Below are 14,846 nucleotides of genomic sequence, written 5' to 3' on the forward strand. Positions count from 1 at the left end.
CGAAATGATTACCAGAGGATATAAGCAGACGTTGAAGAAAAGAAGAAGGTCAAGCTTTCTATCTCTAATCTATCTTTACATTCCACCTCTTTTTCTAACTTGCTCGTCGGAGGGTTCGCTGGGGGACTCCCCGTTTCCCGTTGAACTCTTGTGCAGGTCTTTTGGTGGGCTTGGTCATTCGGACACAGGTTTGAGGAGCGTGGATCAGTCAGACCCGTTCCATCTGGAACGAACTACATCATTAGTTGGCGCCGTCTGTGGGAACCCTCTCTGTTCCGCGCGCCAGTTGTGCTCATTGCCGCCGGAGACCTTTTCCCAATAACCTCTTCTTGCCACCCACCAAGGTGGATGGTCACGACTAGATCCATGGCTTCTCACCACAATGTTACCGACCACCAAGCCGACCCTCCCAATCCAAACAACCCCCCACAGTATTTCACCGAGCTCACCAACAGCATCAACCACCTAGCCGAGCAAAACCAAGCCCTGATTAATGCTCTACTCCAAAGAAACCTTCCTATGCCTCCACTACCACCTCTAGATATTCCACCCAACCAAGAACGAGCCCCGAGCCATACTATCCAGTAGCCTCATCCATCCAACTTGGAAGGCTTGTGATCCCCTCCCCGAGATGTGAACCCTCCACCTCGGGCTCCGCATCCATCGGTCCTGGCACCAACCTCCGAAGGAGAGGCCAATAGCGTCCAACCTCCGCTACCTTCTGGTGGTGACAACATACCTCTCTGGGATGCAGAACTCCGAGCCATGGAGCTCCAACTCCAAGGAGTCATGCAGAACATACCGAATATACCATCCACCATAGCCAACTCACCATTCGTTGCCTCCATCCGGGACAAACCTCTACTGCCTAAGTTCAAAATGCCCACCATCGACTCTTTTGACGGCACAACGGACCCAGTCGATCACTTGGAGACCTACAGAACCCTCATGATCTTCCATGCATTCCCTGATGAAATCATGTATCGGGCTTTCCCCGTAACACTCAAGGGGTCGGCTCGACTCAGGTTTAGTCAACTGCCAGCAGACTCCGTTTCCACTTTCTAGCACCTCAGTGACTCCTTTCTTAGCCATTTCATTAGAGCCCAGTGCCAGCGGCGTTCGGCAACCCAACTCCTCAACATTCGTCAGACTGAGGGGGAGTCGCTGCGCAGCTTTGTCACCCGCTTCAACACTGAAGCCCTGCAGGTAGCGGAAAACGATGACAAGGTCATCCTCACAACGTTCATGGCCGGCCTACGATCATCTGATTTCCTTTTCTCCCTCTCCAAAAATCCCTCGACCTCCATGGCAACCCTACTCTCTAAAGCCCAAAAATACATGAACGCCGAAGATTCCCTAGCTGCCCACCAAGAGCCTACAGCCAAAAACCCGACCCCTAGAGAGAAGAGAAAGGACTCAGAAACTAGAAACACCCAGTACAATAACCAAACACCTCAGTATACCGACCGACCGACCACCCCGAGGCGACCGGCCGGCACCAACCCGACCGCCCGGCCGGTTCGAACGATACACACCACTCAACTCCCCCATGGAACAAGTCTTGAACCAAATTCAACGAGATTACCCCCTAAAATGGTCCCAACCATCACGGTCTCCTTCCAACCGGCAAGACCAGTCCAAATACTGCTGCTTTCATCAGGACCATGGCCACAACACGGAAGAGTGTGTTAACCTCAAAGACCAGGTTGAGGGCTTGATACGCCAGGGATGTCTTAGTCAATTCACGAAAGCCCGCCCTCAGCAGAGACAAAGAACTGAATCTATTAGAAACAACCGCCGGCGCACCCCTCCCCGGCAACCCGCACAACCTAATCAAGGTCATGATCGTCCTCCACAGCAACCCCGAGCACAAGGGAACCCTGCCCCCCCTGTTGGAGAGATCAGAATTATTGCAGGTGGGCTTGCTTGTGAAGGACCATCCCGCTCGGCTCAGCGGGCAGAACTCAGAAAAATAAGGCAGGGCTCAGACAAAGAAGTTACCACATTAGACTGACTCTCCAAACAGCCTAAGCAGTGGATGGAGCCTGTCACCTTTACGGACGCTGACTGCACAGGCATCCGTTACCCCCATGACGACCCTCTCGTCATTTCTGCCCTCCTCTCCAATTACAAAGTCAGACAGGTTCTCGTCGACAATGGCAGTTCTTCAGACATCATTTTCCTAAATGCCTTCCACCAGCTCAAGATCGGGGAAGAAAGTTTGTCCCCTCTCCAAACCCTATTGGTCAATTTTATTGGAGATCGGGTGACCTCAATTGGCTCCATTAATCTTCTCATCACAATCGGAGAATACCCACGGCAAACCACCAAGTTGCTCACCTTCTTGGTCGTCGACTGTCCCTCTGCTTACAACATCATCCTCGGCCGCACCGCCCTAAATGCTTTCTAAGCTATCACAGCCACTTTCCATCTTGCCGTCAAATTCCCCACCGACCTTGGGGTTGGCATAGTGAGGGGCGAGCAGACCATGGCCAGGGAATGTTACGTCGCTTCATTTAAAGAGGTCAAGCTAAGGGAGGCTATGATCATTGAAGGGCTCGACGTCAGGGACGAGGATGAGCTGGTCAGAGGGGAACTAGTGGAAGAGCTTGTCGAGGTCCCCATCGATCCCACTAACCCGACAAAAACTGCCAAGATCGGCAGCCAACTATCCTCCTAGGCCAAGGCTGACCTTACTGCCCTCTTGATTGAGCACAACGATGTATTTTCCTGGACCCACTCCGACATGCCGGGTATCGACCCGTTCTTCATCACCCATCGTCTGAGCATTGAGCCCCATTTTCGACCTTTTTGCCAGAAGCAGCGCATCTTTCACTCGGAGCGCAACACCCTCATTGCTTCTGAAGTAGATAAGCTCCTTGAGGCACAGTTTATAAAAAAATGTGGACTACCCCAAGTGGCTGTCAAATGTGGTCCTGGTCCATAAAAACAACAGTAAATGGTGACTCTGTGTCGACTACTCAGACCTTAACCAAGCTTGCCCCAAAGATAGTTATCCCTTTCCTCGCATAGATCTGCTTGTTGACGCTACGACCGGCCATCAAATGCTCAGCTTTATGGATGCCTTCTCTGGGTACAACCAAATTCTAATGCACCCGTCCGACCGTGAGCGCACCTCCTTCATCACCGATCGGGGAACCTACCATTATTGTGTCATGCCGTTTGGGTTGAAAAATGCTGGGGCCACTTATCAACGGTTGGTCAACGCCATATTTCACCATCAGATAGGCCGGAACATGGAGGTATACATCGATGACATGCTAGTCAAGAGCAAACTCTCTATTGATCATCTAGCCGACCTTCGAGAGACCTTCGGCACCCTATGAAAGTATCAAATGAAGCTCAATCCAGAGAAATGCGCCTTCGGTGTAGGATCTGGGAAGTTCTTGGATTTTATGGTCAGTTAGCGAGGCATCAAAGCTAATCCCGAAAAGATCAAGGCCTTGATAGAAATCCAGTCACCTAGAATGGTTAAGGAAGTTTAAAGGCTTACTGGCAGAGTCGCCGCCCTCAACTGCTTCATTTCCTGTGCAACGAACAAGTGCCTCCCCTTCTTCAAAATTCTTCGGCAGACTTTCGAGTGGACGACTGAATCCGAAGAAGCCTTCCAACAGTTGGAGCAATGCATGGCCAACCCCCCCTTACTCTCCCAGGCACTCACAGGCGAGCCTCTTTTTCTTTATCTAGCCGTCTCGAGCACCGCAGTCAGTGCAGCCCTCATCAAGGAGGATGGTTTAGTATAGCGCCCGGTTTACTACATCAGCCGGGCTCTCAGAGGCGTTGAACAGAACTACCCATTGCTAGAAAAAAATGTCCTTGGCCTTGGACACCGCCTCAAGACGACTCCGTCCTTACTTCCAAGCCCACTCCATAGTGGTCCTCACTGATCAACCTTTAAAGAAGATAATGCAACAGCCCGAGCTGTCCGGCAGACTCATGCAATGGTTGGTCGAGCTCAGCCAATTTGACATCTCCTACCGACCTCGAACAGTGATCAAAGGGCAAGCTGTTGCCGATTTCATCCTGGAATTCACTAATCCCACTCCAACTACGGCCCCACCGCCCCCGTAACCCCAGACTGAGGCAAAAGACCCCCATTCTTGGACCCTCAACGTCGACGAATCATCTCGCAAAGAAGGCAGTGGGGCTGGTCTCATCCTCACTGCCCCTGTGGGTGGTTATTTCAAGTGTGCTCTCCGTTTCTTGTTCGACGCAAGCAATAATGAGGCCGAATATAAGGCATTGATAGCAGGTCTCCGCCTAGCTAGAGATATTGGTGTCAGCCATATCCGGGTGTTCAGCGATTCCCAGCTTATTATCGGACAAATTACGGGGGAATTCGATGCCAAGGAAGACATAATGCGGGCTTACAGGGATATTGCACTCCCCCTTGCTTGCCTCTTCAATACTTTCCATATCAAGCACATCCCTCGAGCGAAAAACTCCAAGGCAGATGAGATGGCTCAACTAGTTTCTACAGACCGGTCAGACCTCAGCCACGGTGTCCACCTCGAGTACCTGGCCCACCCTGCCATTTCCCCAAACCAGAAGTAAGTCCACTTCCTCCAAAATGAACCTATTCCATGGGCGGCTGACATCTTCCTATTTTTGACAACGGGGGAACTGCCGGACGACAAACAGTAGGCCGCCAAACTCAGGGCCCGGTTGTCCAACTACATTCTCATGAGCGGCCTCTTGTACAAACGTGGCTTTTCACGCCCATACCTACGATGTCTCAACCCATCTCAAGCGACCTACGTAATGAGGGAAGTCCATGAGGGTATATGTGGGAATCATTCAGGGGCCAGGTCACTAGCCCACAAAATACTTCGTACTGGTTATTTTTGGCCTACTCTCAACCAAGATGCGGCTGACTTCGTGCTTAAATGTGATAAATGTCAACGTTTTGCCAACATCCCCCATGCTCCTCTTGCAGAATTGATCACACTTTGCAGTCCTACCCATTCGCCAAATGGGGGATTGACCTAGTTGGCCCATTGCCCACTGGCCGAGGCCAAACCAAATTCGCAATCGTCGCCATTGATTACTTCACTAAATGCGTGGAGGCGGAACCCCTTGCCACAATTACCGAGCGGAACACAACCAGATTCATCTGGCAGTTGATCGTGTGCCGATTTGGCATCGCTCAAGCCATCATCTTTGACAACGGCAAACAATTCGACAATTCCAAGTTCAAGAAATTCTGTGCAGAACTCCAAATCCAGCCATGTTTCTCTTCCCTAGGTCATCCCCAAGCCAATGGCCAAGTTGAGGTTACCAACCGTTCTCTCCTGAAGATCATCAAAACTGAGCTAGAAGCTGCTAAGGGACTTTGGGCTGAGGAATTACCAAATGTACTCTGGGCCTACCGCACTATTGCTCGAACCCCCATTGGGGAGACCCCTTTTCGCTTAACATATGGCGCTGAGGCGGCCATTCCAGTGGAAATCGGTTTGCCTACTCTGAGGGTTCTACACCCGAATCCAGAACTAACTGAAGAGCTGCGTTAGGTAGACCTAGACCTAATTGAAGAGCTTCGAGAGACCACTGCTGTCAGGTGGGCCTCATACCAACAGAAAATGAGAACACACTACAACCGCAAAGTCCGACCGAGTGAGTTCGCTGTGGGGGACCTTGTTTTGCGCAAAGCAACTCTTGCCACCAAAAATTCGGCTGAGGACAAGCTGGCAGCAGAGTGGGAGGGACCTTACGTTGTTAACGCCAGACCTCGTCCAGGTACTTACCGACTTCAGGACATGGAGGGCTGAGACCTCCCCAATCCTTGGAACGCCGAGCACTTGAAGTATTATTTTCAATAAAAGCCCTATTTTTGTATCGATCCTTTGCTGTATTTTCTTTTTGACAATCTACATACTTGGCTGTTTTTGTCCTTTTCTTACATGGTGTAAATTTGTGATCAATGGGCTCTGCTTTAAATGACAACAATCTTCATACCTCAGTTACCTGCGTGGATTTCAATAACACCTTGCTTGCAGCTTCAGCCAGACTGAGCACGAAGGGCTCAGCCAGACTGAGTTACTTAAAGCCTCAGCTAGACTGAGCACAAAGGGCTCAGCCCTCAGCCAGACTGAGTTACTTAAAGCCTCAGCCAGACTGAGCACGAAGGGCTCAACCAGACTGAGTTACTTAAAGCCTCAGCCAGCCTGAGCACGAAGGGCCCAGCCAGACTGAGTTATTTATGACTCAAGTATTCTTGCAATGAAATGTCTTTAGCATAATTGCCATACTTAGTCAAATTCTAGGTCCTTGCTTTTATGCCTCTTAACATTCTTTACCTTTTTTAACTATTCATTTCCCAGCCACTTAACATTTCAACACTGTCACATTTTGAGACCTTTTCACTCTCACATTTTTCTTAACACTCGGATCATGTGATTTAGCATTTCAAGGCTCTCACGTTTTAAAGACCTTTACATTTCAACATGTTTAGTATTAACTTTTTGCCTTACAGTTTTCTCAAAAGCTAGATTGGCACCCTACTTTTCAATTTCCATTACCATTTATACACAAGCCTTATTTGAATAACCATTCCCATTCTTTTCAGATTTACAAAAATAAAGACAACAGTGTGACAAACACAACTCATAATTTTATTTATTCACAAACTTATACATAAGTTTACTACAGCAATTACAAAAAAAAAAAAAAAAAACAACAATAACAATAACAACAAAAACAACAACGACAACAAAACAAAAACAACAAAAATCAAAATTTTATTTACAAATTTTGTTTACACCAGTCACTCATCTTCACTCGAGACAAGCTCCTCTTCGTCCACGCCTTCGTCTAGGGGGGTCTGGGCCACGTCGTCCTCGTCTATCTTTACATTGCTAAAGTCCAAGTCTGGGAACAGCTCTTCTACTTTACGCTTAAACATCTTCCAACCGCTGTCCCAGAACTCAGCCATCTCATGTTTGTAGAAGTCCGACCCCTGGAAGCTCTGGATCACTTCTTTTTCTTCACTTCTGCTCCCAGCGGTCGCTCTTGATGGGCCAGCCCCCCCAGACCCCTCTCTTGCAGAGTTGCTGGCGATCGCGGCATCGATAGCTATCTAGAAGTCAACAGACCTCTTGAATTGCTCTACTGCTGCGACACATAAGTCGGGGTACGCTGCCCTCTCAGAGGCTAACTTGGTCTTTTCTTCCTCCAAAGCCTTCTCTAACCCCGCCTTCTCCTTCATTGATTTGGCCCGCTCGTCTGCCAACGTCCTCTCCAGCTCAGCGATCTTCAGATCTGCTTCTTCTTTTTCTTTGATCGACTGAGCACGAAGATCTTCGTTGCAGGTCATGGCCTCATCCCACTGTTCATTGGCGACGGTGTAGGCTTTTGGGGCCTCTTCCAGCTTCTTCTGCTTGCCAACCAGCTGGAACTCGAGCGACACCACCTTGCGGTGTTCCGTTTCCAACTCTAACTTGGTCGCGAGCAGCTCAGCATGGGCACGGTCAGCAACATTCCTCTGCACCATCGCCAACACCTCCATTTTCTTCACCTTCTGGGCCTCTTCCAGCCCCCTGGCATATGCACTTTGCGCGGCCTTCCTCCAGCCTACACTCTCCCTCTTCAAATTTTCAAGTTGGGCCTCTACCTCCACCAACTTTGCCTTCAGTGGCCTCACTTCGCCTCTTGTAGCCGACGCCTTGTTCAGTAGGGCCCCTGCGAAGGCGGTCGCCTCCATTTGGGCAGAGCACAACCCCTGTAGACACCCCATTTTTGACCGACCTTAAGACTCAGACGTCATCGATTGAGCGCTCGGTGATGGTGCATGTTGTGCTCGTTCTGAGGTTTCGGAGTTTTTGGTTGAGAGCCTTACCTCCGGGCCTCTAAACTCTTTGTGCTTTGGCTCGGTTTGCAGACCGAATCTTGTTTTCTCTTCCCGGAGGGAGGGAGAGGTCTTGTAGACCATCCCTTTGTGGTCGTAGGCTACTTTTCCTATTTGGAGACTAGTTTTCAATTTTTGGAGCCTTTGGTCGCATGTCTTGTCTCGGGACCGCTTAACGCTCTCCGTTTGGCGTGGTTTTTGAACCACACCTTGTTGCCTCTACCTAGTGGGACACTGTGGTTCGGGAGACCACTTTTGTGGTCGTATACCACTTTTGATGCCCGTAGACTAGTTTTTGAGGCTTTCGGCCGCGTGCCTTGCCTCTTGATCTCTCGCCTTGCTTCCGTTTTGGTTTATTTTTGGTACAAATCTTGTTTTCCTTGTTTGGAAGGTGGTACAAGGGTGGGAGACCACTTTTTCTCCTTGGAGACCACTTTTCCTTCTGCCAGCCAATTTTCTGGTCGGATAACTGGCTTTCTTGGTCTTTGGACCATCTTTTCTGGTCGGCCACCATACCACCACTTTAATTTCAGTGTGTTGACCACTCCCACCCATGGCCGACTAGTTTTTGTTCTGGGAGACCACTTGAAGTGGTCGGCCGACCACTTTAAGTAGCAGGCCAACCACTTCAATTGGTCGGCTGCTTTTTGGCACCTTTTGGAGATATTTTGCTGGAGGGCACCGGAGCCATCCTCCATACACGTGTATGGAGGGATTGCCTTGGCCCTTAGCTTCTTGGAGAAGCTTTACCTTTTGTTCTCTATAAGAGGGAGGCTCTTCCTCCCTCCTCTAGGGTCAGCAAAATCAGGTTTGAGTGATAGATATAGCTTTGTATCTATATTACCTTGTTTGTTCTTGTTTTGTGCCCTAAAGTGTAGTTTTGTCTCACTTTTGTACACAAACACACACTCAAACACCTTGCTTGTGTTGCTAAGGCTTCTTGAAGTTATTTTTGGTGTTCTTGGGCTGGTTTGAACTCAAAGAAGTTGCTGGAGTTGCAGTAGTAAAGAAGGTCTTCAAGAGTGAGTCTTTAACCCTTAAATCCCCCATTTTTTCTTAAGCTTTTAACCCTTCTTGCATACGTTTTTAAGCTTAACTCTTAACTAGAAAAAGTTCTGTTTTTGTGTGCTTCAGATCTTTGTTTAAGGTCACTTTTTCGTTGGGGGTGTTTTAGGCCTTGTTAGGCCTTGTTTTGAGCCATCCCTTTAGGCTCTTGTTGTAACCTTTGCATGACCTTTCTACCACTGAAATCCAAAGGATTTTCAGTGGTGGAAAGGTGGTTTTGAGGTCCTAAATAGGAGAGGGTCATCCCCTCTCCTTGTGTTTTGAATACTTGCTTCATATGCCTCATGTGTGAGCATGTTTGTTAAGCTTATGTTGGCCATATCTTAGCATGTATTTGGGCTTATTTTAGCATGGCACACCACTATTTTTACTTGGTTTTGTCACTCCATGCATGCCTAATACACTTGTAGTGCAAATCTCACAAACTACTCTTGTATGCCTCATGCAGTAGCATGTAATTCTAGCTTGTTTTGTTTCCATTTCAGCGTGTTTTTGGTGATGTTTTGCTATGTCATGACTCTGTTTTGGTTTGGTTTGGTTTGGTTAGCCCTTGCGTGCTCCATGCACTTGTAGTGCATTTCCATGAAGTAGCCTAATGTGTGTCATGCTTTAACATGTCATTCTAGCATGCTTTAGGCTTAACTTCAAGAAGCTTTTGTCCATGTTTTAACATGCTTTAGCTCTGATTTTGGTTGTTTTGGTCATGCATGCCTTGCTTTGTATAGCTATAGGTTCAATCTAGCTTGTTAGCTTTGTGTATTGAGTCCTCTAGCACGCATTACTTGGACTATTTTAATGATTTGGCATCATTTGTAATGTGATTTCAGTTCATGTTTCATGTCCATGTATTCACATTTGTCACTTATTCAATGCGTTGGAGGGTTTCCCCCTTTATGCCTTAACATGAATCATTGCGTATGCCTTCACGCCATAGCTTGCGGGCCATCCTTTCAGTGTTTATTTGGGCTTATTATGCCATGATATAACTCTGATTTTTGTTGCTTAAGTCATTCCATGCTTGGTCTTAATAGGTGTAATGTAATCCACCTTATTTGCCTTGTATGCATTGTGCCTTATGCCCTTCATGCTAACTTGTTTAGGCTTGCACGTTTTAGTATCATTTTGACATGTTCTAGGACTGTTTTGGGTTGCCTTTGCCATATCCTTCATGCTTTGTATAGCTGTAGTGCAATTGGCCTTGCTAGCTTTGTATTTTGATGATTCATGCATGCTATCTTTGAGCTATTTAGATGATTTGGCATCATTTAATACTTCATTTCAGAGCATGTAGCATTGCCATGTTCCCACTTCATTCACCCTTTGAGTGCCTCTAAGGGTTGTGCATTTGTTGCCTTGTTTTGGCTTAGCATGTATGCTGTCTTGCCTAGGTTCTTGGGCCCTTATCTCAGCATGTTTTGGTCTTTGTTTAGACCTATTTAAACTCTGTCCATGTTTGGTTCATACATATTTGCCATGTATTGCATGACTCCTTTGTAATCCTCTTTGCTAGCTTTAATGCTTAAGGACCATTGCATGCCATACTTGTGTTGATTGAATGATTTGGCATCATTTCATATCCTATTTCAGTGCACTTAGTGTTGTTACACTTCCATGTTTGTCACTCTTTGAGCACTCTTGAGAGTTGTGCTCTTAGGCCTCTTTGATGGGCCATTGCATGTGCATGCTTGTTTATGCCTTATGTGCCTTCATTTTATCACCAATGGCCACTGTCTTGGCATGACTGAGGTCTATCCATTTTGATTTAAGTCCATTGAGTATGTGGTTTGCATGCTGTTGCATGCTTGGTGTATTGCATATTGTTGCCCTTGTTGCATTGCATTGTGCATGCACGCATTATATTGTGTTTAGAACCTTATGATTGCCTTGCATTGAGTATGCCATCTAGTTCTTAGCATTTAGCATTGTGTATGCCATGTTATTCCTTACATTGTGTATGCTATGTTGTTAGTTTCATTGTGTATGCCATGTAGTTGCATGTTTGCATGCTAAGGTTGCATTAAGTGTTAATCCGAGCACGAGGAACGAGGGACGTTTCATACTTCAAGTGATGAAACGTGTCTCAATTCTCGATCGCCGATGCTCTTGATCAGGCATGATAGAGTTTTAGGCCTTATGTATTTACTTGTGCATTCATTTTCATATTGAATTGTGCAACTTCGCCTCTCAGCCATCATGCATCGAGATGCACGATTGGTGGCCCGAGGGTCGAGAAGTACACTCCCTTGAGTTCATGACATGATAGGGAGGGTGGTTGTGCACACATATCTTGCAAATACATTGCCATGCCCTTTCTTGCTCTCTGTTGTAGCAAACTGGAATTCAATAGCAACAATTGGCCGGCTAGCCAGAAAAACTAGCTAGCCGACCACTTTTTCTGTCCTGCAACAACAAAAAGTGGTCGGCAGGTGGTTGGAGAGACCAAAAGTGGTCGGCCACCCTCCCACAGGTCTCCCAAGGTGAAGTTTCAGCTTTTTGGAGCATGGTGCAAGGTTCTGAGGACAAATGAAAACATAGGCAAATCGGGGCATTGCATTGGATTTCCAAATGAGGCGACCGGGCTTGCATGCATTCCTCTCCCTATAAGGCTCCTGATTTACTGCTTTATTTAGCTAATATGTTTAGCTAGTTTACGCATTGGTTTGTACCTTTAATAGTTAATGCGTTTAGCTATTTAAATTTGTTTTGTAATAATTAGTTAACTAGGATTAGTTAATTAATTTGTTGTGTAATAATCAATTTAATTAGCTTAGAGTAGCTAGGTAGCTTCTTATTCGGTCCCTCCGTCGAGAGGGCGCATTGTTGTAATAAGCGTGCGTGTGTGTGATGCATGTTTTCCAACCCCCATTTCTTTCTCCTTTTTACTTAACCGCTTACGATGGTTAGTTTTAGGGCATATTTTCTTTAGCATTACATATGCTTGCATGTGTGCATTCATTCATTTGTATTGCATGCACTGGGCTCGGTGCATCATACTAACTGCATTGTATTTCAATTCCTATTTGAATACATGTATCAAGTTGCATTTTCACATGACATCTTAGGATAATCGAGCCTATCTTAGTTTCATTTTTGCATGTGTTGCATTAGCCATTTTAACATGAACTAGGATCATGCATGTCACGACCCAAACTTGCCACTAAAAGTTTGGGCATGACCTACACAGAAATGGATGCATAACCTGATATACATATCATATGGGGCCTGAACGGAAGCATTTACCAATATAAATTAACATAAATAAAAGAACTGCATCCATTGAGCGACCACTATCATGCCAGGATCACAGACAGAACATAAGGCAAATAAACATACAGTGACGTGCATCAGAGAATTAGTTATGTACGTATATATATATGCAGACCCAGCCCTTAGAATTGGGCGTAAAACAATATGGACAGGCAAAGGAATTATATATACATCAACCTTAAGCAGACAATCAGGGTGTAAAATCAAAAGCTTAGCAAAATGAGCTGCCTTCACTTAAGTGCCTGGACACTCTGAGGTTGACAAAAGGGGCATGGATGCCATGGGTTAAAACTGACCTCCAGGTGGAGTGCCTACAGAAACAGACATAACACAAAGTGAGTCAAGCTCAGTGAACAGTAGTACATAAACAATTTAAAGATTAACTTAACTTACTTACAATGTACATATTCATTCAATTACATAAGTAAATGCAAAAATCCTGTGGTTAGTTTGATTCTGTACACATTTCAGAATAGCCTTGTCGGTTCATAACTTCACAGATTGGCCCTTGGCCTGATGGGTTCACACATTCACAAATTAGCCCCTGGCTTAACTTAGATGCACAACTTCACAAATTGGCCCTCGGCCTTTGAGATTCATAGTTTCACAAGTTACAGAGTCATAGTTCACAAGTTGGCCCTCGGCCTCATAATTTCATAATTCACAAGTTGGCCCTCGGCCTCATAAGTTCACAAATTCACAAAGTGGCCCTCGGCCTCATAAGTTCACAAATTCACAAAGTTATACCTTTCATATCTTCACAAATTATATCTTTCATAATTTCACAAATTGGCTTTAAGCCCAGTTCTTGCATGTATGGACTCAAGAGGTGGCTCGTACGGATTCTAGAGGTGGCTCGCAATGCAGCACTTAGTTCTGTACAACACTTTGTTCCATACTAGAAATCAATAGTTCTTGAAGACTGAACAACTCATATTATGTCATAACATAAACGAAGTGAATAAACAGAACGGAATAATGCCAGGTTCATACAAATACCGTTCACAATGGTGCACATAAATTTCCCTTTATGATTCATTACATGTAGCCATAGTCATCTTACGTATAACAAAGCATCAATAATAATTATTTACACAAACACATGTGTCGTTACAGTACTATTCATGAGGATAGAACAATTCACACCGTAACGTGAGTCATATAACAATGTTATTGATATTCAATTCTTTGACGTATAAGGCAACCCATGGTTCTATCTGATTTTCATTTCGTTAATCCATTCTAGGCAGATGTCTATGTCATAAAACATGTATCGAACTAAATAAGGCTATAGGAGTCCAGGTTAGGACGTTCAGAATATCATGTTCCCATTAAGCAGGGTTTATGTTCATAATTCCTTCTTGCCAACCAGTCGCATAGTATTAATAATTCTTGTGTGGAGTCATAGGTAATTTATAGGTTATTACACATTAATGATAACCATTAACCTTAACCGGAATGTAGAGTAGTTTCAGAGTCATACCGAAGTACATATAATCTTTCAATGTTCTCACCGATCCCTAAACAACATAAATGCTTACAAAGAATAGTGCGTTAACAATAAGAATTATTAACGGTAAGTAAACTTACGATTACAGTACTACTACTCACAGTGATCGGTTCCCGGTGGTAATGGTACAATGTCCTCGTCTCGACCTACAATTACAGTGCAATAATATGAGATTATACTCGATCCTTTACTTATTCTCTTGGATCATTCAATCAATTAGCCATGGTGGTACCAAACTCATTATTCTTTAATAAGTTGTAATCCATGTCTTAGAAAACAGGAGAAATTGATGGGAAATGGTTTAGGTGAAGAAATGGTACAAAACTAATTGACATAACGTGACCAGTTGTCACTACTTTGGGTATAACTTTTTCTGTATTTAGAATTTGGGAGTGAGACCAGTGCCATTGGAAACTGGACTTCCGGGGCTTGATTTTAGGCTCAAGAATAACTCAAAACGGAGTTCGGATGAAAAAGATATGCTTATTCAAATTTGGCTAGACAGAGCTGTCTCCGCACGTGCGGGGAAACAGTGCCGCACGTGCGGCCCTGGACAGTTTGCAGTCCGAAAATGGCTGCAAAATTGGGACTTCTCATTTTCAAAATCAAACCTCAATTCCATGTAAATCAAAGCCCAAAACCCTTTAGTACATAACAAATTTCATATATTTAATCTCCATCAAACATCATAACCTCAAAATATTATTCAATTCCCAAACACAAGAACACAAGAGCACCAAATAGCCATAGTTGGGGTTCAAAGTTCACATCTTCCATATCAGTCCTTGATTTCATGTAATTGATGCTTTAAACCTAAGGATTCAAGATAGATGATCGTACCTTAGTTCCATCATTGTCTTTCTCTTAGCTTTCTTCAATTTCTCCCAAGCTTCCTATGGATGATCTTCTTTTTCTTTCTTCAACCCCCTTCAAGCATCTTCAAAACCCCATGAGTGTTAAGTTTCCTCTTAGAGGAGCTTGCCTCTTCTTCCCTCCCTCTCTCTCACGGTTCTCTTCTCTCTCCCCCAAATATTTTATTTGACTTCCAAATGATAAGTTCCCACTCACATAGCATAACCATATATACATATAACAAACACCTAAGCTTTTAACAATAGGAATAGCCAAACACGCCCTTAC

The sequence above is a fragment of the Camellia sinensis genome, chromosome 14, assembly GCF_055761805.1.
Source record: "Camellia sinensis isolate YWXY chromosome 14, ASM5576180v1, whole genome shotgun sequence".
Lineage (NCBI taxonomy): Eukaryota > Viridiplantae > Streptophyta > Magnoliopsida > Ericales > Theaceae > Camellia > Camellia sinensis.